This window comes from Anabrus simplex, chromosome 1 (assembly GCF_040414725.1).
Source record: "Anabrus simplex isolate iqAnaSimp1 chromosome 1, ASM4041472v1, whole genome shotgun sequence".
Taxonomy (NCBI): Eukaryota; Metazoa; Arthropoda; class Insecta; order Orthoptera; family Tettigoniidae; genus Anabrus; species Anabrus simplex.
In genome coordinates, this window is record NC_090265.1 from 1,721,990,745 (window position 1) to 1,722,014,074 (window position 23,330).

Genomic DNA, 23,330 nt, shown 5'->3' on the forward strand with positions numbered 1-23,330 from the left:
CAAGAGTATTAATTTTATATATTATCTGGGCAAAGACTTGTTTCTTCATTTTTATGTGCAGCAAGATGTTACTTTTGTATATAGTTATTTATTGTAAAGCAAGAACACTATTGTATATCCAGCAAGTATTCAAGATAATGAACTTTATGCGGCTGATCTTTAATGAAGGAAAACACTTTGGTCAACCCTGGGTTGGTGTTTTGGGGGGGGAGGTCTGAACCGTGTGTTTGGTCTCCTCCCGCCTTAAAGGACTTGGTACCTGTGCTGTGCTCCTAGCGGGCTCATTGAAAATTTACTACCATCATTGTGCGTATTTCTGAATGTCCTAGGCATTGATTGTGTAATAAATGTGTCTCTCCCTGTTCCTCACTTATGGCTCCATGGACAAGGAATTCTTTCCGTCCTGGGGCGTCCCTCCGTATTTGCATTTCTTTCGTATGTCGATCGTCTGCCATGCTCCCTCGCGTGTACTTACCCCCTCCCGGCTTCTCCGAGAGAGGGGCGTGATGACGTTGGTATCGGGACCTACCCCTCCCGGCGAGCCAGTGTGCCTCGCCGGGCGGTGGTCCGTCTCACTTACCTGCTGCTCTTGGTGGAGAGCACTACTCTTGGGTCGAACCAAGGACCGTGAGAGGGGCATGGGAGGTAAGATCTACTGGCTTGCTATGTGTTGGTAGGATGATGGGAGGAACTAGGAACTTGTACAGATATGTAACGCCATGTATCTGGTGGTAGTTGATAAGGAACGGCTTGGTGCCGAGATATTTTGTGAAAGTAACGTAAAGTAACTTAAAGTGTTGTACGTTTCTTGTAACATGAAAGAAAGGTTCCAGAATGTTCTGGACGTGTAGTTGGGAAGTATGCGTGTCATTGTGAGTTCACTGATAGAAGAGTTTTCCTTACCTTGTAACTGGCGAGCTGTATATACGTTGTAGCGCTGTAGTGATTAGTAAGACATTTATTTGGTACCAAGGTGCGCAGCTTACGTTATGTTAAGCCTTTTATTAGAAGAGTGGAATTCCTCTTATATTTTACAAGGATGAGAAATGGAAACGGGTTAAAACCCTTCTTTAGTTATGTTATGTTGATTTTCGTGCGCTTCCGAATTGGTTTGTTTTACATTGTCTATGAATAAAGTTGTTGTCAAGCTGTTTGAATTGGGACTTGACATTATCCTCTGGGTTGGACCTTACTTTTATATCCAGATCCCTGGCCCGCTCTCCTTTGGGTCATCCTGCCGGGGGTACGGCACAATACTGATTACAATTTTTTTTATGTGTATGTCTTTTTACCAATTTTCTTTATGTCACATTGACACAGATAGGTCTTACGGTGACAATGGGATAAGAAAGGGCTAGGAGTGGAAGAAATTAACTGTAGCCTAAATTAAGGCTTAATTAAACCTTCTCTGAACATGGAAAATCATGCAAAATCATCTTCAGGGTTGCCAACTGTGGGTGGTGGTGGTGATTATGGTTTTAAGAGGAAGTACAACTAGGCAACCATTTTATACTTTATTAATACAAATTCACCCCCCCCCCAATATAACAAGCATGCTACAAACACAAAATATACTGATAACAATATTTTTATGTGTGTGTGTGTTTTTTTTAAGTCACATTGACACAGATAGGTCTTATGGAGGGTTACCATAATATATTTTTAAGAACAGGCACTAATCAGAGAGAAAAAATGGAAGGAGTCCGACACTTCGAAAAAGGAAGATAACATCCAAAGGAAGACAAGGGCCACGAAGGGCATGAAAATGAAAGACTCACTATGCCTCCATACGTAATACCATCGGGGCTTGAAAAAAGAAACAAGAGTTGACCAAGGGAGATCAGGTGGTGGTGGTGATTATTGTTTTAAGAGGAAGTGCAACTAGGCAACCATCCTCTATGTAACACTCATCAGAGGGAAAAATTGAAGGGATCCGACACTTCGAAAAATGAAGATGTCGGTCAAAGAAAGACAAGGGCCACGAAGGGCATGAAAATGAAAGACTCCCTAGCCCTCACAAACCTAACAGCGTCGGGGTCGGAAAAGAACAAGATTTGATCAAGGGAGGTCGGATGGGATAGATGAAAGTGAGGAGCCTGGCACAAGTAAGTGGAAGCAATGCCAGGACTCAGCTAAGGGCCCCGTGGTCACCAACCCACGCTCCAAAATTCAGAACCCCTGGGGCCCCTTTTAGTCACCTCTTACGACAGGCAGGGGATACCGTGGATGTTATTCTACCGCCCCCACCCACAGGGGGAAGGGAGGTCAGATAGGATAGATGAAATTGAGTAGCCTGGCACAAGTAAGTGGAAGCAATGCCAGGACTCAGCTGAGGGCCCTGTGGTCACCAACCCATGCTCTAAAGTTCAGAGCCCCTGAGGCCACTTTTAGTTGATTCATACAACAGGCAGCAGATACCGTGGGTGTTATTCTACTGCCCCCACCTACAGGGGGATGCTAACTGTGGGGTTTGAACCCACGATCTCCCCAACGCGAGCTCGCAGCTGCGCAACACTAACCGCACAGCCAACTCACTCAGTTATATTTTTGAAAGTCATTGGTGAATAATAGAATATCTGAGATGGAAAGGAACATAAGGTTCAGAAATAAATTATGATGTAAAATTTGTCGAATGCTAAACAAATTATTGAGGAGTATGGGTAGAGAACCTTGTATTTCGTGAAGTCATGTCCGATTGAGTCCATCAGAATTCGACAGCTGTAGGAAAAGTATAGGGAATGTGCCCTGAGCCATGATCATGTGTTCTTGAACGAAGATGTTGTGTAGGTGATATTTGCTCTTATAATAGTTTACGATAGGCTGGTAAACCGACTTCTTCTTTTCAGGCTGGCCAACATGTGACTCCAGGCGCAACTATCGGCCAAAGGAAGACAAGGGCCATAAAGGGCGTGAAAATGAAAGACTCCCTAGGCCTCCATACATAATACCGTCAGGGTCTTGAAAGAACAAGAGTTGACCAAGGGAGGTCGGATAGGATAGAGGAAGACATCATAAAACGCTGCAAATTGACATGCATGCAGGTTGCGGAGTGTTCACATACTTCACGGAAAGAATCAAAGTTTCACGTTTAGTCACTTAAAATAAGAAGGTATGCTTTACATCTTGTTTCTTCATTTACAGCCTCTGGGCTTTTTTTTTCTTTTTTTTTTCAGACCAAGAATCATTTAACATTCGTTACTAACCTTGTCAGAAAATTCTGGCTCATTTCTCATTTCCTCTTGAAAAGTATGTCTTGTCAGTGGTGGTGGTGGTGGTGATTACTGTTTTAAGAGGAAGTAGAACTAAGCAACCATCCTCTATATAACACTAATCAGAGGGAAAAATAGAAGGGATCCGACACTTCGAAAAATGAAGATATCGGTCAAAGGAAGACAAAGGCCATGAAGGGTGTGAAAATGAAAGACTCCCTAGGGCTCCATTCGTAATACCGCCAGGGTCTGAAAAGAACAAGGGAGGTCTGATAGGATAGATGAAAGTGAGGAGCCTGGCACAAGTAATTTAAGTCAATGCCAGGACTCAGCTGAGGGCCCCGTGGTCACCAACCCACGCTCCAAAGTTCAGAGTCCCTGGGGCCCCTTAAAGTCACCTCTTACGACAGGCAGGGGACACCGTTGGTGTTATTCTACCACCCCCACCCACAGGGGGAACTGAATGGCAGTATATGTCTCTGGAAGTGCTGAAGTGGTAATCTCAACATTTCAGTTTCAGCGCTTCGATCACTATTGCTAATCATAGTCTCATTAAGCCTGGTGTGTAAATGGCAAGCCGCCGAAAACCATCCTCATGATGCCGACAGTAGAGTTCGAACCCACTATCTCCCGAATCAAACTCATAGCTGCGTGACCCTAAATATATGACCAACTCATTCGGTTATGTCTTTGAAAGTCATTGGTAAAAAATAGGATGTCTGAGATAGAAAAGAACAGAAGATTCAGAATTAAATTACGTCATATAGAAGTATGTAAATTTAATTTAATGTTAAACAAATGATTCCAGCATATGTGCAGTGAACCTTGTGAAGCAGTATCCGGTTATGTCCGTGAGAATTCAACCTACCAAGATGCATGGCTAGTGCATACCGTGGAGGCCTAGGACCTTGGGGGATGTTTTCATTCCCCTTCCTGAAGGTAATGCCCTCTTTCTGGTCAGGAGAGTTGACGGGGTTGTGGAGATTTGCTGGTGTTAGGAGACAGAAAATGGGAGCTTTTATTATTAGGGAGATGTGGAGATGTGGCCTCCTGTCTAAGAGGTGCAGTCCATTCCATGCTTTTTATTAGAATTTTTACAAGTACATACTGGGTTACATATACAGATGTGTTATACAATACATTACAGTTTCTGGATTTACATATACTGAGTTACATATACAGATGTGTTACATTCACAGTGCAGTTACAGATTCCGAGTTTACATGTATGTTGGTAGGAAGGGGAGATTTAGTCTGGGGTGATTTAGGTGTAGTGTGAGGAGATGGATAGTATATCTCAAATATTATTATAATATTTATAGATCCACCTGTTCAATACAATACAATATAATCCACTAATTCATGTCGTTAAAATTTATATATAATACATAAAAGTCATAGGTACATGTTTCACCCTTTTTTACGGGCATCATCAGCCTATATCAATCTTAAAAATTAATGGATATGGAATCATTCTAATCTTATAAACTATAGAGTAAAATGTTGGAAAATGATTTCATAAAATGTTATACTATAATGTATAAAATAAGGATAATGCACAGAAATTATGTTAAAAATACTGTGAATTAACGTTTTTTGAAGATTAAAACATGGTTAATCATGAATATTTGAGCATTTAAAACCAAAATGGATCCTCTTCTTATACATCATTAAGACTGTGACGGCCTTGAGTGTAAGCACAATCATCCAAGGGGGATTTTTGTTCCTTTCCCATAGCATGAGTTCAAGATAGTAAAATCACTGTCAGTTATTTAAAACAGAAATGTGAACGTATCAAATATGTTGAAAGATATACGGTTGATTTATCTGAAAGTCGTAGAAAAGAAAATGGGACTTCTTGTGGAGACGTAGCTAATGATAAAATGTTGTGTCAAAGCTAGCTGATGTCAGTATTTAATTATGTTAGTACGGTAATCAATTGGAGAAAAGACAGTCAAGTGGGTGTTAGTAACCCTGTTGAAACATTTGTTGGAAGAAATGATCGAGTTTTTTCCTCGTATGGTGAGTGTTATGTATGGAAAATTCTAAATTCCCATAGAGGGAATTAGATATTTTTCACTAATAGAGCATGTCAAGAACATATCAGATGTAAGGCTTTTCAGGCGTTTGCTCTATTAACCAGCATTTCGTCTTAGGTCTGACACTAGACTCGTCAGAGTGGGATGTGTCAGAGCCTACCCACTGACGCTGGGTGTATGCAGGTGAGCTTATCAGAAGCCTATTTATGAGGCACAGTCTGGTAACTGCATACAGGAGATAAATCTCCACAATGGAATTATTGCCCACCTAGCAATTCCAAATGGAAAATTCTAAATTCCCATAGAGGGAATTAGATATTTTTCACCAATAGTGCCTGTCAAAAACATATCAGATGTAAGGCTTTTCAGGCGTTTGCTCTATTAACCAGCGTTTCATCTTAGGTCTGACACTAGACTCGTCAGAGTGGGATGTGTCAGACCCTACCCACTGACGCTGGGTGTATGCAGGTGAGCATAGCATAGCATAGCGTGAGTTATTTCATTCCCACTCCTCATACGAGGAGGGGCGGGCCAGCAGCTCAACAAAGGAGCTCTTCGGCCTTTGAGATTAAAAGGTCAGCAATGAAAGTAAAACGCAGAAGGGCATGTGTTGTACATACCATATAGAGAGGATGGTAAATGAGTTTGGTGCATGGAGACCGTGACAACAAGCCGGGACCCAGGGAGGACCCGCAAAGCCCCCGCACGAGCAGACCCTTACAAACACCAGAGGAAAAGGGAAGAGAAATTTATTTACATAGCAAAGCATCTTGGGCGCGCATTCCGGAAGAAGAAAAGTGGTACAGAATAAAACATTAATGTTGAGAAAGACAAGAAGAACAAAGACTTACGAGCTAGAGTTTTACTAGTAATGCATAGGGACAGGTAACGGGTTCGGCGGGAAGGTGGTGTAAGGAGGACAAGGGAAGTGTTGCAGTATGAAATAATAAAGGGTGGTTGTGATATTGGTAATCAAGGTAGCGAGTAGGCAAAGGTGATCTAAAATTGGGAGGGACGACGAAAAAGAAGTGTGTTGGGGAGCAGGGAGATAGATGGGCTGCGGGGCTGGGGTGGATGGCGGGTCCGGTGGTGATCGATGAGGAGAAGTGAGAGGAGAGGAGCGAATAGTATGGGGCGGGGAGCGAGAGTGTTCCACTCGGTGATGTCGACGATGGAGGCGGACGCCGGAAGTAACCAGATGAAGGACGTCGTCATTGCAGGGAAGTTGGAGACGGACCATGAACGTTGGACCATGATTGTTGTAGATACGAAAAACTCTATGGGAGGGGATGCCTGCCGCGTGGAGTTCGCTCATGATGTCCTCCTCCGTTATAGCTGGGTCAGCACCGCGGACAACACAGCTCGGCGGCGGAAGGAGACGATGACCTGCGGTAGCTGCAGCTGCTTGTTCTGCTCATCACTACTACTACCCCTACCACTACCATCACCACTTCTGCCCATACTACCCCATCTACTTCTCTTCTTCATACAACAACTAGCCACCTCACTCCTATCATGTCCACTCCCACCCCCTCCCTCTCTACCACACTATCCAGTCCACACACGCCTCCTGTCACCTACACGGATGTCGTCCTTAAAGCTCAGAACATCTCCCACGCCGAAGCAACCACAGCAACGCCACCTCACCAGCAGTCTCCATCTCCGAGCTGTGTCATCCATGGCATTGACCCCGCCATCGCCAACCGGGACATCCTGGAAGAACTACAACTGGCAGGCGTCCCCGCCCGTCGGGCGTTTCGTATCTTCAACGCCAACGGCCCGACCTTCATGGTGCGCATACAACTCTCCTCTGCAGCCGACGTAGACCATCTACTCACCAACGGTGTCCGTTTTTGCGGGCGGACTTATCGAGTGGAGCCCTCTCGCTCCCCACCCGCCCCGACCGATTCCCTCCTTTTACCCCTTCTCGCAGCCCACCGCCCGCCCCGCCACCCACCCCACCCCCACAAGCTGTCCCCCAACCCGCTCCACCACCGAACTTCCTCATATCGCCCTTCCAGACTCTAGACCTCCTTCGCCTACTAGCCACTTCCATTACCAACATAACCATGACCCTTTCCTACCTTCTATCGCAATCCTACCCTCCTCCTTACTCCACCTTTCTCCCAGCTCAATATATGTAATTTATGTAATTCATGTACTTATCTGTAAATACTGTCACTTTCTGTAATGCGCCCCCGAGATACATTGGTATTAAATAAATAAATCACTTGTCCCCTCTTCCCCCGGTGTTTGCGGGGGTTTGCCTATGTGGGGTGCTTTGTGGGTCTTCCCTGGGTTCCCGGCTTCTTGTGATGGTGCCTTTACGCCAGATTCATTAACTATTTTCCCCCTCTGGTGTGTACTACACACACCCCCCCACATTTTCTCTATTTCAGTAAAATCTTTCCTTCACATGGCCGAAGAGCTCCTTAGTTGAGCTGATGGCCCGCCCCTCCTTGTTTGAGGAGAGGGAGTGAAATGACTTGTTTTCGCTTCGCTCACCTGCATACACCCAGCGTCAGTGGGTAGGGTCTGACTCATCCCACTCTGACGAGTCTAGTGTCAGACCTAAGATGAAACGCTGGTTAATAGAGCAAACGCCTGAAAAGCCTTACATCTGATATGAGTGGTGGTGGTGGTGGTGATTATTGTTTTAAGAGGAAGTACAACTAGGCAACCATCCTCTATATAACACTAATCAGAGGGAAAAATGGAAGGGATCCGACACTTCGAAAAATGAAGATATCAGCCAAAGTAAGACAAGGGCCACGAAGGGCGTGAAAATGAAAGACTCCCTAGCCCTCGCAAACCTAATAGCGTCGGGGTCGGAAATGAACAAGAGTTGACCAAGAGAGGTCGGATAGGATAGATGAAAGTGAGGAGCCTGGCACAAGTAAGTGGAAGCAATGCCAGGACTCAGCTGAGGGCCCCGTGGTCGCCAACCCACGCTCCAAAGTTCACAGTCTCTGGGGACCCTTCTTGTCGCCTCTTACGACAGGCAGGGGTTACCGTGGGTGTTATTCTACCGCCCCCACCCACAGGGGATGTATACACCTGACAGCGTCCTGTGTGTGTTTCTTTGTAGTTACGACAGTACACGCCTCAAGCAACACAGAATCCAGCACATCAGGCCCATGTCTGCCATCGTCAAGCCATCTGCATCCCATGTCACTACTTCTTTGTGGCTATGATAGTACACGCCTCAGGCAGCACAGAATCCAGCACATCTGGCCCATGTCTGCCATCGTCAAGCCATCTGCATCACGCGTCACTATTTCTTTCGGAATCAACCTGGGACCCAGGAAAAGGATCCTTATCATTCAATGCAGCTTCAAGATAAAATACATCAAAATGCAGCTCCATCTGAGGATCAGTAGTGGTGTCGGCCTCCGGATCCCAAGGGTTTAGACTCGGCATAAATAGTCAGATTTTTGAAGTGTGGAAACAAATTCAATTCGACATTCCATGTTAAAGCAAGCTAAAGATATCAGTAGTGGTGTCGGCCTCCAGATCCCAAGGGTTTAGACTCGGCATAGATAGTCAGATTTTTGAAGTGTGGAAACAAATTCCATTCGACGCTCCATGTTAAAGCAAGCTAAAGATAAATATATCTCGTGACACATTTGATAACACGACAAGATTCCTTAAAAGCCAGCCATAGATGCAGTTTACTCTGCCATCTATTTGGCCCAGAATAAAGGGGAACATCAAAATTCACAAGCAACCAGCCAGACGGCATCAAATTACAATGTTTGTACACTGTAGCTGAGGCCAAAAGTGGTTATATGCCTACTGGGGATTCCACTATAAAAAAAAACGCACCCTACCTGCTACCTCCGGGGTGGTGTGGAAATGCAGGTCCACAAACAACTGCCCTTCTGCTCATTGGCGATGGACATAATATGTAAACTACTTTATTCTCTCTTCCTCATCTTCACGAATGAGCCAGCAACAACATCCCCTACATCTACACCTCGTGAAATTGGAGCACTACTCTACTACTAATGAGGTGCTGTTTTTCAAAAAATCTGAGACCTGTCACACTCATATAATTTGTTCTCAAAACTCTTGAGAAAATGCTTGATCGGCATGTTAAGGATAATGATCTGGCTAACACACTGCCAACAGAGACTGGATATAGAAGGTGCTTTTGATAACACACCCTTTCATACTATGTCCACTGCAGTCAGGAGCACAGAATGGATGAAACTCATGTAGGATAATGGAATCGATGCTCCATAGCCACAGGCGTAATTCAGGGGTGGCAAGGGGTGGCAGATGCCCCACCAAAATTTTGAAGGAAACCAAATTTTCATAATATTACAAACTTAGAAATACATATTTTTCAAGTATGTTTTTGTTGTCTGGCCCCGCGGTGTAGGGGGCAATGCATCTGCCTGTCACCCGGCAGCCCCGGGTTCGATTCCTGGCTGGGCCAGGGGTTTTTAATTGTAAATTATTAATATCCCTGACCTAGGGACTGGGTGTTTGTGTCGTCCTTAATGTTCCTTTCCTCACATTCAACACTTTACACTTCCGACATTTCCAAATACACGCAGGTTCACAACATGTGGTGCAAAGTAGGGGCAAAAGATTTTCTTAGGTCGACGTCCTGAATAAAAGGCATCTTTTAAAAAATGTTTTTGTTACTCTGTTTAATTTAGCTCAATGAAACAAAATTATCATTGGAAAATTGTATAGGCTACCTTATAATATTTATATTGGAATTATGAATTTACTCATTTAGGACAAATTATTCAGGTTCCCTATGAGAATCAAAATCTGTATCATATGATGGCCTAACAGGCATCAATTTTCGTAAAAGAGACTCGAGTCTCTCATAGTGCATTAACACTGCCTGTGATTCCAAGTAGCCTATGCCATGGCATTTTGGTAGGTGTGCTAGTTACCAACTGATGAGCCCAAATTTGCACACTGGGACAAAAAGCTGACAACCAAGAATGGGTTAGCTGGAAAAAAATTTTGGTTTCCAATAACAGACGATTTATATTGGAATTAAATACATAATGTTGATAGAAGTGATTTGTTGTTCAATTTTACCTTCTCCCCTCAATTCTAATTAAAATGTCTCTAAAAGTTCTGAATAAAAGCTGAAGGGTGGGAGCTAAATGTCTCAATCTGTGGACTGTGGTGGTGGTGGTGGTGGTGGTGAATATTGTTTTAAGAGGAAGTACAACTAGGCAACCATCCTCTATATAACACTAATCAGAGAGAAAAATGGAAGGGATCCAACACTTCGAAAAATGAAGATATCGGTCAAAGAAAGACAAGGGCCACGAAGGGCGTGAAAACGAAAGACTCCCTAGCCCTCGCAAACCTAATAGCGTCGGTGTCGGAAAAGAACAAGAGTTGACCACGAGAGGTCAGATAGGAAAGATGAAAGTGAGGAGCCTGGCACAAGTAAGTGGAAGCAATGCCAGGACTCAGCTAAGGGTCCCGTGGTCGCTAACCCACGCTCCAAAGTTCAGAGCCCCTGGGGCCCCTTTTAGTCGCCTCTTACGACAGGCAGGGGATACCGTGGGTGTTATTCTACCGCCCCCACCCACAGGGGGAATCAGAGAGCAAAATGGAAGGGGTCCGACACTTCAAAAAATGAAGGTATCGGCCAAAGGAAGACAAGGGCCACGAAGGGCGTGAAAATGAAAGACTCCCTAGCCCTCGCAAACCTAATAGCGTCGGGGTCGGAAAAGAACAAGAGTTGACCAAGGGAGGTCGGATAGGATAGATGACAGTGAGGAGCCTGGCACAAGTAAGTGGAAGCAATGCCAGGACTCAGCTGAGGGCCCCGTGGTCGCCAACCCACGCTCCATAGTTCAGAGCCCCTGGGGCCCTGTGGACTGTGGCTCTACATAATTTTCTCGATGGTTAGATGTTCAGATTACTTAAAAGGATGTGTAGTGGAGACACTGGTTTATTAATGTTACAATGCACTGTTTGTCTCATACATCTCCTGTAGTTGTATTCAATGGCTGTTCTGTTTTTCTGAATTCTTCAATATTTTTAATAGCTAAATGGTAAGCAAACTCTCTAATGTATTTATTTTTCTACATTTAATATGTACCAGTGTGAGGAATATAATAGGCCTATTTGTTAGATAAATTTAAAGACACTCTGTCGCCTTTTCAAGAAATTTTATAGACTGTCAAAAAACATGGATGATTTCAACTTTGAATTTAATTTGCTTTTACCCAGAAGAGTTTTAAAGCAATGTGACTCATTATCAAAAACCGTAAAGTTCCGCAGTGTAATCAACGAAGCTGTAAAATCAGTGAAGAATAGGATACTTGAAGTTTTACGATCTTTTAAAACTCAAGAATGTTTTACTCAATATTGTTCAATTACTGCATAGATGTAGCAGTTAAAAGAGGATTTAAAGCATCACAGTTCCCAAGAAAAGGCAACAATCCAGCAAAATTTAGCGATAGGAGTAAAGGTCCATTTGAGACACTGCTACACCGCTACAATTCTGTTTTCTGTAAGTGACATAAGAGATAGAGACCACGTGGTGGTGGTGGTGGTGGTGGTGATTTTTGTTTTGAGAGGAATTACAATGAGGTAATCATCCTCTCTGAACAAATTAGTGTTGAAAAAATTGAAAATTAAAAAAAAAATTGAACACAGGAATTTGGAAAGGCAGTACATAATAACTTTACAATGGCAAAAAATGAGAGTATCCTCCTATTCAATACATCATATATTCTGTCATTAAACGGAGCAAACAAATTCAAACATGTTCCGGCACGCTTGAGCCATCTTCAGTGAAAAAAATTAGGGGGTTGGAATAATTTACATAATATAAGTTGAAAAAAATGCTAAAAAACATAATGAAAGAGCAAATGAAAAAACAAACAAAAGAGAGCCTAGACGGAAACAAAATTAGCACAAATATACAATATTTACATCAATATGCAGAGCAAAAAAAACTTATTGCGACAAAATCAGTGAAACAGGTGTTAATTTAAAATAATAATTGAAACTAAAAACTGCATTAACCTAAGAAACAAGGGAATGAGAAAACAAATGATGCAGATGGAAATGAATAATAGTAGCATATGGTGAGGTTGTGGACCTCATAGTTTACAAATTATTGGTTTAGTAAAAATGACAAAACAATTTGAAACTGCCTCCAAAAGCCTGGATTCTGTAAAATATTTCCTTCATTAGATTGCCTGCCAAATGGTGGTGGTGATTATTGTTTTAAGAGGAAGTACAACTTGGCAACCATCCTCTATATAACACTAATCAGAAGGGAAAAATGGAAGGGGTCCGACACTTCGAAAAATGAAGGTATCGGCCAAAGGAAGACAAGGGCCACGAAGGGCGTGAAAATGAAAGACTCCCTAGCCCTCGGAAACCTAATAGCGTCGGGGTCGGAAAAGAACAAGAGTTGACCAAGAGAGGTCGGATAGTATAGATGAAAGTGAGGAGCCTGGCACAAGTAAGTGGAAGCAATGCCAGGACTCAGCTTAGGGCCTCGTGGTCGCCAACCCACGCTCCAAAGTTCAGAGCCCCTGAGGCCCCTTTTAGTCGCCTCTTACGACAGGCAGGGGATACCGTGGGTGTTATTCTACCGCCCCCACCCACAGGGGGTTGCCTGCCAAAGGCCTGGAATCTGTAAAATATGTCCTTCATTAGATTGCCTGCCAAAAGCCTGGAATCTGTAAAATATTTTCTTCGTTAGATTCCCTACTAAAAGCCTGGATTCTGTAAAATATTTGCTTCATTAAATTACCTACCAAAAGCCTGGAATCTGTGAAATATTTCCTTCATTAGATTGCCTGACAAAAGCCTGGAATCTGTAAAATATTTCCTTTCTTAGATTGCCTGCCAAAAGCCTGGATTCTGTAAATCATCCACATTCACAATTTAAAATACCAAACTAACTCCATACCTAACTAAAAGTTGCATCTAGGAGCCTTGAACCAAGTTGGTTTATCAGATTAACCAGTCTTAACACCAACATTTTCCAACGCTGTCACGGATCAAGTGATAGCAGCGGGGCTGAGTGGATTAGATGGTTCAGGTGCTGGCCTTCTGACCCCAACTTGGCAGCTTCGATTCTGGCTCAATCCAGTGGTATTTGAAGGTGCTCAAATATGTCAGCCTTGTGTTGGTAGATTTAGTGGCATGAGTGGTGGTGATTATTATTTTAAAAGGAAGCACAACTAGGCAACCATCCTCTATATTACACTAATCAGAGAGAAAAACCGAAACGGATCTGACACTTCGAAAAATGAAGGTAGAGGCCAAAGGAAGACAAGGGCCATGAGGGGCGTGAAAATAAATGACTCCCTAGGGCTTGAGTGCTCTAATACTGTTGGGGTCAGAAAAGAACAAGTGTTGATCAAGGGAGGTTGGATAGGATAGAGGAAAGTGAGGAGCCTGGCACAAGTAAGTGGAAGCAATGCCAGGACTCAGCTGAATGCTCCATGGTCGCCAATCCAAGAGCCCCTCGAGCCCCTTTCATAACTGGCTTGATGAGTTACAACTCTCAAAACTTATGCCACTGATTCAGTAGTCATGTGGGACTCTTGTAGTAAAAAAGGTAGGTGTTATTCTACCACCCCATCCACAGGGGGATTAGTGGCATGACAGAAAACTCTTGTTGTATAAAATTCTGGTACCTCAGAATCTATGAAAACCGTCAAAAGTGAGACGTAAAAACAGTAACATTTTTATTATTTAAAAAGTGATAGCTGCAATAAAGTAAGGTTTAGGTCCTCAACCAGTCAAAGTTCTCGTGGCATGTATTCTGGAGATATGCTCATTTGTGGCTCTGCAGCAGATATACACATATTAGGAATTTGCCGCTGAGGGCAATAGAGAAAAATCTGCTTCGGAACTGAAGAAAAGATTTATGATTTTGTTATAGATGCATTTGTAGAAAAATATTGCCAAAGTGAAGTTATATAAAAATATTTAGAAATTTTGTAAGTTTTTATTTTGTTTTTATAAACTTTCAGCATAATGCATAATTTCATAACTGGCTTGATGAGTTACAACTCTCAAAACTTATGCCACTGATAAAGTTATGACTTATTCAGAGAAACAGTTATCATCAGTTTCACGTGGGACTCTTGTAGTAAAAAGGGTACAACCTAAAATTTACTGGGAGTGTAGGCCTAATTGGATAATTTTACCATCTACATTGGAAGTTATAAGTTTCTCGGGTAGCTTGGAGTACCTCATTAATTCCTTTCTACCTTTGTAAATCTCTACTGACACCTTCAATTATCAATTTTAATGCAGATTGCATCAAACTGGGGTGTGATGTTAAAAATTAATCTGGATATCCAGGAACAAGATTTTTGCAGGTCATCACTTCAGACTCGCCTACTGAGCTCTTCTGCTTCCAAACTAGAATTCCGAACCCTCCATGGGAAGTTTTATTCACGGGTTACGTGTTTCTGGTAGCAAATTTAGAAACTCTAGTGTGCCAGAAAGTACCTTGTTAAACAGTGCTTATCTCTTTGTAAAACATACTGTCTTGGAGTGTTTAATATACTTGAATTGTGCAATAAGCATCCTTTTCTCTGTTCCAGGGAAGTAGAAAGAAGAATATTAAAGCGGGTGAGGTGGTGGTGGTGGTGATTACTGTTTTAAGAGGAAGTACAACTAGGCAACCATCCTCTATATAACACTAATCAGAGAGAAAAATGGAAGGGGTCCGACACTTCGAAAAATGAAGATATCGGCCAAATATTGAAGCGGGTGAGTACTCAGTAAAAAAATGGTTTTTCATAGTAGTGAAGTACAATAGGAAGATATCTGAACTTATTTCATACCTGCCATTTTGATCAGCTCATTTAGCGTTGCTGTGTCTTTGTCCTCTATCCAAGAACATTACGAATCTCAGCCTGATAATATGCAGCAGCTGCACACACCAGGCAGAAAACTCATATCCACCATCCCCTATTCGGTCTACAGCCAGCCAGATGACGGTTTACTTCAAAGAAGAGCTTCCTCCCAAATAACCAAAATCCAGAATGGGATACAGGAAGGAAACTGTCTCGTAGGATGAAGGTGCTACCTGGATCATCCCTCACTGAAAGCCAAGGAAGATTTGGCCTGGTCAAAAGCTCTTTTATCCAGTGCGAAGAACTTTGATAGGACCAAGATTGGGTGCAAGGAGAACATTGGGAAACCTTCCTCCACAGAAGATTTGATCCAAGCAAATGACAAGGCGGTCTCAGTTGCTTGTTATCTCTGTTACTTTCTTCATGTTATCTGATCAAAAACTTTTGATGTAGGTTTCAGACCCTCTCAATGGTATTTATCTGAATTTCTACCATTAGCAGTTTCATCTTCTTTCCAATCAAGTTTTAAAATGTGTCAAAATTATTTATAATATTTTCTGTTCTAGTTACCATATAACTTCTAGTTACTCTTGTTTTTTTCTAATTTCACCATACTTCACTGTAGAGAACTTGTAATTTCTTTCTACACATCGTACTTAGAGGGTTTTGCTTTCTTGACAAAGCTAAACTTTTAATTCTAGCACAATTTATCTTCTCTTCTGTGCATTCCCCTAGACTTAAGATGCAGCTTGAATTAATATTCAGCCACTTACACATCCAGTACTTCATGTCGATTCCCAAACATATGTCACTGTGCTGACTACCATTTCTTGCCTCATTTTTCACTGCCTTGGTAGTAACAATCTTCTAGATTACTTCATCCTTCGCATCTGATGACGTATCCAAAGTTAACACACAGCACTTATGCATTTTCTTTAGCTGTGCAGGAGTCCAGGAATTGTACAATCCTAAACTAAATAACAATGTCTTTACCCATTTCTCCAATACCTTTTTGTTATTTATATTCTCTGAGCTAATCAGCATGTTACTAGAAATGACACTGCCTCTAATTTAATTGGTCTATTCCTTCTTATTACCCACACTTCATACGTTATCAAATGTGTAGTACTCTGCAGATTACTCATTTCCTTTCTTTGTCACCTCTAACATTTACATATTCATTCTCATCATGTTAGAAATTCTTCTCCTTGCTTCCTTGTTGTCCATATCCCCTTGCTACCCTTCACCCAGTTCCTTCAATTTTGACTGTTCACAGTTAAGTCATTTTTTACGGAACATTATGTTCTCTTCCTTTTCAGAAACGAGACGATGATGATGATGAGGCTGGGCCTCTTGGAAATGTGGGTGTTTATTTTAGAGCAGTAAGGATACTACAGAGAATTCCACTAATCAAATACCATTATATCACACTCAAACTGGAGATGAACTTGTAAAATCTTACACATTTTCAGATCTTAGCTCTTTAACACTACTGATGACAGTGGTTATGCAAGTTAGTCCTGTATTTAGTCAGATATATGCTAACATATTTCAGAAATTAATGGGGCTATGAACATGATTTCTGTACTAGAGCTTAATATAAGTCTCAGCAGTCTTTACAGAATGTTACACTGAGTAGCATAATCACTTCATCATTGAATTACAAAATCTCTGAAGGAGTAATCAGATTCTCTGTAAAATATAGAATGTATCATTCAGATCCAACCGAGTTCAAGAGAATACAGGTTTTCAATTAGCAAAGCCTGGGCCACATTTTGCAAGTGCTTTGAATGGTCTCCTTAACACCTGAGCACCTTTAAGAGATTAGTAAAATTTCTGCTGCGCTAGGACTAATATGGTGTGATAACCTACTAGAGAAGAGCTGCTATGTACTTGGTACTGACTGGCTTCAGTTCTTTTAGTTTCCAGGATCTTCAACACCACAGCTGATATTTCTGTTAGTAAGTGTGATAACTGGTGTAGATTGCTTCTCACAGAGGAGATTTTAAACCAGGTGGTAAGAATGAAATCTCATCTAGACAGAGAGAAAACATTTACTCACAAATGTATGGCTAGACTTTCATCCAGTTTCCACAAGACACATTGTGATTCATATTTAATTTATATAGATATCATCAGAGGTTTGAATATTTGTTATTGAGATGAACACATCAAGTAAATCCTCAAGTCAGTTCTGTTCTACCTAAAGTGATGCTCGCATGTTCTATTGACGGGCAATACAACTCTTGTATTGAAGTCCATTAATTTCAATTCACTTCACTCACAACTTGTTATTTGGTGATTGAGTCAATTCCATCAACTGGTTTAACTGGTATCAGCGTGTCTTTCAGAATCTAGATATTTACTATGAACTTACACAGTGTTTTATAGATTTCGTTGTTTATAGAACTTAATTCCTTTAACATATTCTTTAAATCACATCACATCAAGGCTTAAAAGAAAAAAGCAATAATAAATTACAAAAATGGTAAAATGAAGTCACCAAAAATTGGGCCTTCTTATTTTTCTTAAACATCCATAAAGGAAGCTTTCTATTATCATTTCTCTGCTATATCAGTATTTTATAAAGAATGCATAATATGTGAAAGAACCATTTCATTTCCCCTTTGAATATTTTAGTCGATGCACCATGTCCAGAATTTGGAGCTTGGTTTATTTCTCATAACGCACTTATCACTTCATGTTTTTCAATTTGGCAACAATTATGTAAAGTGTATCTCCCTAATTCTGGCACCTCAGTGTTTCCGTAAACTTTAGAAGTAGTTAGTGGTATGTAACATTACCGGTATTATAAATAGCATTAATCAGGAGCACAAGGAGACTTGCTAAATTCCACCAAACAAAAATTGTAACTGTAAAGGAAAAAGAAAATGATGCCAACTGACGAACATTTTCCCCTCAGAAGAAGCAAATTATGCTCACTGTTCTGGAATTGGCCGACAAACTGGGGGAAAAGAGAGCAAAGTTGCATGTTCATCATAGACTTCTGGCAGCTGGAAGGAAAGCCTGAAAACCTATCTTCCATAATAGTAACATCTCTTGTGAGAACATAGGCATCAGGATTGCATTATGTATACACTGGAAGGAAGTTATTTCCTCTTATGAGAGTCACTTTGACATGCAGGGCCAAAGAGACGAATATGTAATCCGAGCAAAAAATAGGCAACAACTCCAGCATATTTGCAACAGACTGTACAACACCCCATGAAGAAAATGGTTTAAGTGGGTATCACGCATGAAGGACCAGCTAGGGTGTTAATGATACCTGACCAGTATATCCAAATACTGGAAATGAGAGTTGCTGGTGACAGAATTATTCAGCAAACCATTGTTCAAGAAAGTAATGAAATTCTTCAATGAGAACAATATTCCTTAAAACAGAAAGTACATGTTAGCTATTAGCAAACCGGGTGAGTTGGCCATGCAGTTAACACAGAAAGTACATGTTAGCTATTAGCAAACCGGGCGAGTTGGTCGTGCGGTTAGAGGTGCGCAGCTGTGAGCTTGCATCCAGAAGATAGTGGGTTCGAATCCCACTGTCGGCAGCCCTGAAGATGGTTTTCCATGGTTTCCCATTCTCACACCAGGCAAATGCTGGGGCTGTACCTTAACACCACAGCCGCTTCCTTCCAACTCCTAGGCCTTTCCTACCCCATCATCGCCATAAGACCTATCTGTGTCGGTGCAACGTAAAGCCACTAGCAAAAAAAAAAAGCTATTAGCAAAGATTCAAGATATGTATTATGTGAATAAGTGAAAAAAATAAAAATGTGTAGGCCTACGTTCTGATTAATTTGCACAGACTGTAATTCAGTAAAATCTTTTGCATTACCAGTATCTCACTTTCATGCTGGTCAAGATAACTGACAACCAGATTGAAGGTCAAATGATGAAGTAACTGTAGAATGTTTAATTTTATTTTCGTTTGTTGCAGCGGACTTTATAGAAAGGTGGCTTCAACAGACACTACAACGGTAAGTACCACAGCAATAGAAGGAACTTGTTTATCTAAGGATCTAGAGCTAAGAGGTGGTGGTGATTATTGTTTTAAGAGGAAGTACAACTAGGCAACCATCCTCTATATAACACTAATCAGAGGGAAAATCAATGGAAGGGATCCGACACTTCGAAAAATGAAGATATCGTCCAAAGGAAGACAAGGGCCACGAAGGGTGTGAAAATGAAAGACTCCCTAGCCCTCGCAAACCTAATAGCGTCGGGGTCGGAAAAGAACAAGAGATGACCAAGGGAGGTCGGACAGGATAGATTAAAGTGAGGAGCCTGGCACAAGTAAGTGGAAGCAATGTCAGGACTCAGCTGAGGGCCCCGTGGTTGCCAACCCACGCTCCAAAGTTCAGAGCCCCTGAGGCCCCTTTTAGTCGACAGGCAGGGGATACCGTGGGTGTTATTCTACCCCCACCCACAGGGGGAATGGCACCTCTGATGGTATTGTACTTTGAAATACACTTTTTATTTTTTATTTAATTTTGGTTGGTAATTTCCTTTAACTCCATAAATGATGACATCAGTGTCTGTTTTATACCTTCCTGTTTTCATTTTTCTCATTTACAGACTTATTAAGAGTTTATAGAGTGTACAATCTTCCGCGGTGAAACATGATCAAATATCTTGGAAAACAGGAAAGTAAATGGGAAATAGCTGTAAATAAATATTTGAACAAATTTTCATTTAGACAAACATTAATTACATTCCTAGGAGTATGTATGATAACAAGCTGCCCTATAATTTCCTCCATTTCATAGACATCAAACGTTTGTCATGGATGATTGACAAGCTGTGTACTAACTGATTATAAGAGGACTTCAGAGACAATATCAACAGCAGAACACATTTTCCTTTGGAGAGATTGACAAGTTTAATAAAATTCCTCTAAAACTGTAGGGAGGTTACCCTGATTGGCCACCCGAAGTGAACTGCAGCACTAATCAACACAAGCATTACACCATACAGAATTCTAGGCTTAAAATCAATTTGAGGAAATAAACACATTGGAGATTGCGATTGCTGCAATAATTGTGAAAAGTCTGATTAGACTGCCTTATTCCTTTTAGAGCTACAGTAGTAACTTTCATGGTATTTGGAATGCGGTTCAGGCAGAATAGGTCAAAAGCAACCATAAACTCCTGGTCAAGTGGTAATTCATTTTTGAGTTTTTCATTTACTTGGTTTCAGAACATAATATACATTTCTGCTTTCTAATCTTGGGTTACAACAGAATGTTTAAGAGTTGGTATATGTCTTGAAGGAGTAAGTAATTTCAGTTGCAAACTTCTCTGATAATAATTTGGCTCAGGGCTACTTCAGTCATTTGGATCAGCCAGGTCCGGTGATTATGGTGGTGATTATTGTTTTAAGAGGAAGTACAACTAGGCAACCATCCTCTATTTAACACTAATCAGAGAGAAGGAATGGAAGGGGTCCGACACTTCAAAAAAATGAAGATATCGGCCAAAGGAAGACAAGAGCCATGAAGGGCGTGAAAAAGAAAAACTCCCTAGCCCTCGCAAACCTAATAGCCGCGGGGTCGGAAAAGAACAAGAGTTGACCAAGGAAGGTCGGATAGGATAGATGAAAGTGAGGAGCCTGGCACAAGTAAGTGGAAGCAATGCCAAAACTCAGCTGAGGGCCCCGTGGTCGCCAACCCACGCTCCAAAGTTCAGAGCCCTTGGAGCCCCTTTTAGTCGCCTCTTACGACAGGCAGGGGATACCGTGGGTGTTATTCTACTGCCCCCACCCACAGGGGGAAACAGCCAGGTCCCTTTGGATCTCCAACTTAGCAAGAAATGCATCACTGAACTTATTCTATGGTGATGTTTTGTATTCCAAAGTACAACAGGATGTAAGTTTCAACCAGAGGGAGGTTGTAATAAATCTCTGAAGTCAGCCTATGCATTAACTCAAATGGGGATAGGAAACTCACAGCAGGTGCTTACATTCCTCCTCCTACACATCCTGTGTACTGATGGTTAGCCTCTTCCTCTCTGTCCTACTGAGATAGGTTATATTGTTAAATACATCCTTCCCAATCTGCAAGGTCCATTTTCTCGAAGCCTATCAAGCAAATTTTTGGTCTTCCTACCAACCATTCCCCTCCCTTGTTGGCACCGTCCTCATGACATGCCCAAACCACATGAAGCTGGTTATGCTGACCTGATCTTCAAACATTGTCTCAACCCAGCTTCCTTTCTTACCACATCATTCCTTAACTTGTCCAGTTTTGGTGGTGGTGGTGGTGGTGATTTTTGTTTTAAGAGGAAGTACAACAAGGTAATCATCCTCTCTGAACAATTAAGTGGAAAAGAAATTTAAAATATAAAACAAAATTATTTATTCAACAAAGGAATTTGGAAACGCAGTACAAAATAAAACAAAAAATAATTATAAAACTAGGCCGAAAGGATTACTAACGTATCAAAAGGGAACGTACGTTCCCTGAGTAACAGTACACTTGTAATTTACATACCCTTGATAAGTCCACTGTCGCACATAAAGCGGATGACGAGATCAGCAAATGACATCCTCACAGAGTGCGCCGATCTCTCTCGCCCAAGACGGAGCCTCGGCCTGCAGGAAACACTCGAACGCATACTAGCCGATGACGCGACTACTGCTGATCTCGTCATCCGCTTTATCTTAGGAGATAAGAGTGCGTGTATCGTAAATGACCTATCCTCAGCCTGCACAGTACTATGGCCTCTCTCCGTGAAGGTCAGAAAGAGGACTGCCACAGGGTAGTTGTCCTCTTAATTGCTCTCAGCTTGTTGGGAGTTCGGATATCTAGCCACTCCGATTCCCAGAACGCCAAGATGGTTCGACGTAGCTGAGAACAAATATCCTTAGCAGGTACATTGACGGGTCTTGGAGGTAAAAGTGCAGCTTCCTTTGCTGCTTCATCCACAAGTTTGTTTCCCGCAATCCCAATGTGGCTTGGAAGCCACGCGAAAGTAATTCTTGTGCTAGCATCGCTTAACCTGGCTAGAAGGTCATGTATCTGCTGCACCAGTGTGTGTTGCGAGAAACAGGTTTCAATAGACTGCAGAGAGCTTAACGAATCGGTACACAACAGAAAGTGGCTTCTTTCGTCAAGCAGTGCAAACTGCAGAGCCTCTAACATGGCGTAAAGCTCTGCAGTATACACGCTACATACTTTAGGGAGCGAGATCTTCGTACTCATATCATCAATGACAAAAGAGCAACCAACATTATCTCCGATTTTAGAACCATCCGTGAAGATAAGTCTCGCTGCCGGATATTGGTGAACAAAGTCCTGGAAATACCTCCGATGAACGGAGGAATCCGTGTTCACCTTGGGTCCACGGAGCAGATCTAGACGTATATCCGGTCGAGGAATCAACTACGGAGGTACCTCGCTATGAGTTCGTTCAAGACAACCACCGATATCAATATTCAAATCATGACACAAGCTATCTATCCGAAACCCAACCGGCCGTGTGGCATTCGGCCGGTCTTGGCACCGCTGGTGGTATTGGGTGCGATAGATGCATTGATAGCTTGGATGTAGCGGCATTTCACGAATTTTGGCAGCATACATTAGGAGTAACTGCTGCCTCCTTATCCATAAAGGTGGAACTCCCACTTCAGCGAGCAGGCTGGGAATGGGGCTAGTACGGAAAGCACCCGTTGCCAGCCTTACTCCACATGGTGAATACTGTCTAAAAGGCTCAGCGTAGATTTTGATGCTGAGCCATAAGCCGCACTTCCAGAGTCAATTCGGGAGAGGACCGTCGCCGTGTAAAATCGTAGCAGTACCGCACGGTCAGCCCCCCACGAAGTGCCGCTGAGAAACTTAAGCATGTTAAGTCTCTTCATGCAGGCAACCTTTAACTGACGGATGTGGGGCTGCCACGTAAGTCTCTTATCAAAATGGAGACCCAGGAATTTGCAGGTGTCAACCACTGGTAAGACACTGTTTTGCAAGCGGAGCTCTGGTTCGGGATGCACAGGCCGACGTCGACAGAAGTGTACAACTGAGGTTTTCGCTGCTGAAAATCGAAAACCATGTTGCAGGGCCCATCTGTCGACTCGGTTAATAGCTTGCTGTAGCTGTCTCTCTGAAAACGCCACCCTTCCGGAGCTGTAATGTAGAGCTAAGTCGTCTACATACAGCGATGGAACGACTGCGGGCTCAGCAGCGGCAACTATGCCGTTGTTGGCGATTGCGAACAGCGTGACACTCAGTACCGATCCCTGAGGTACTCC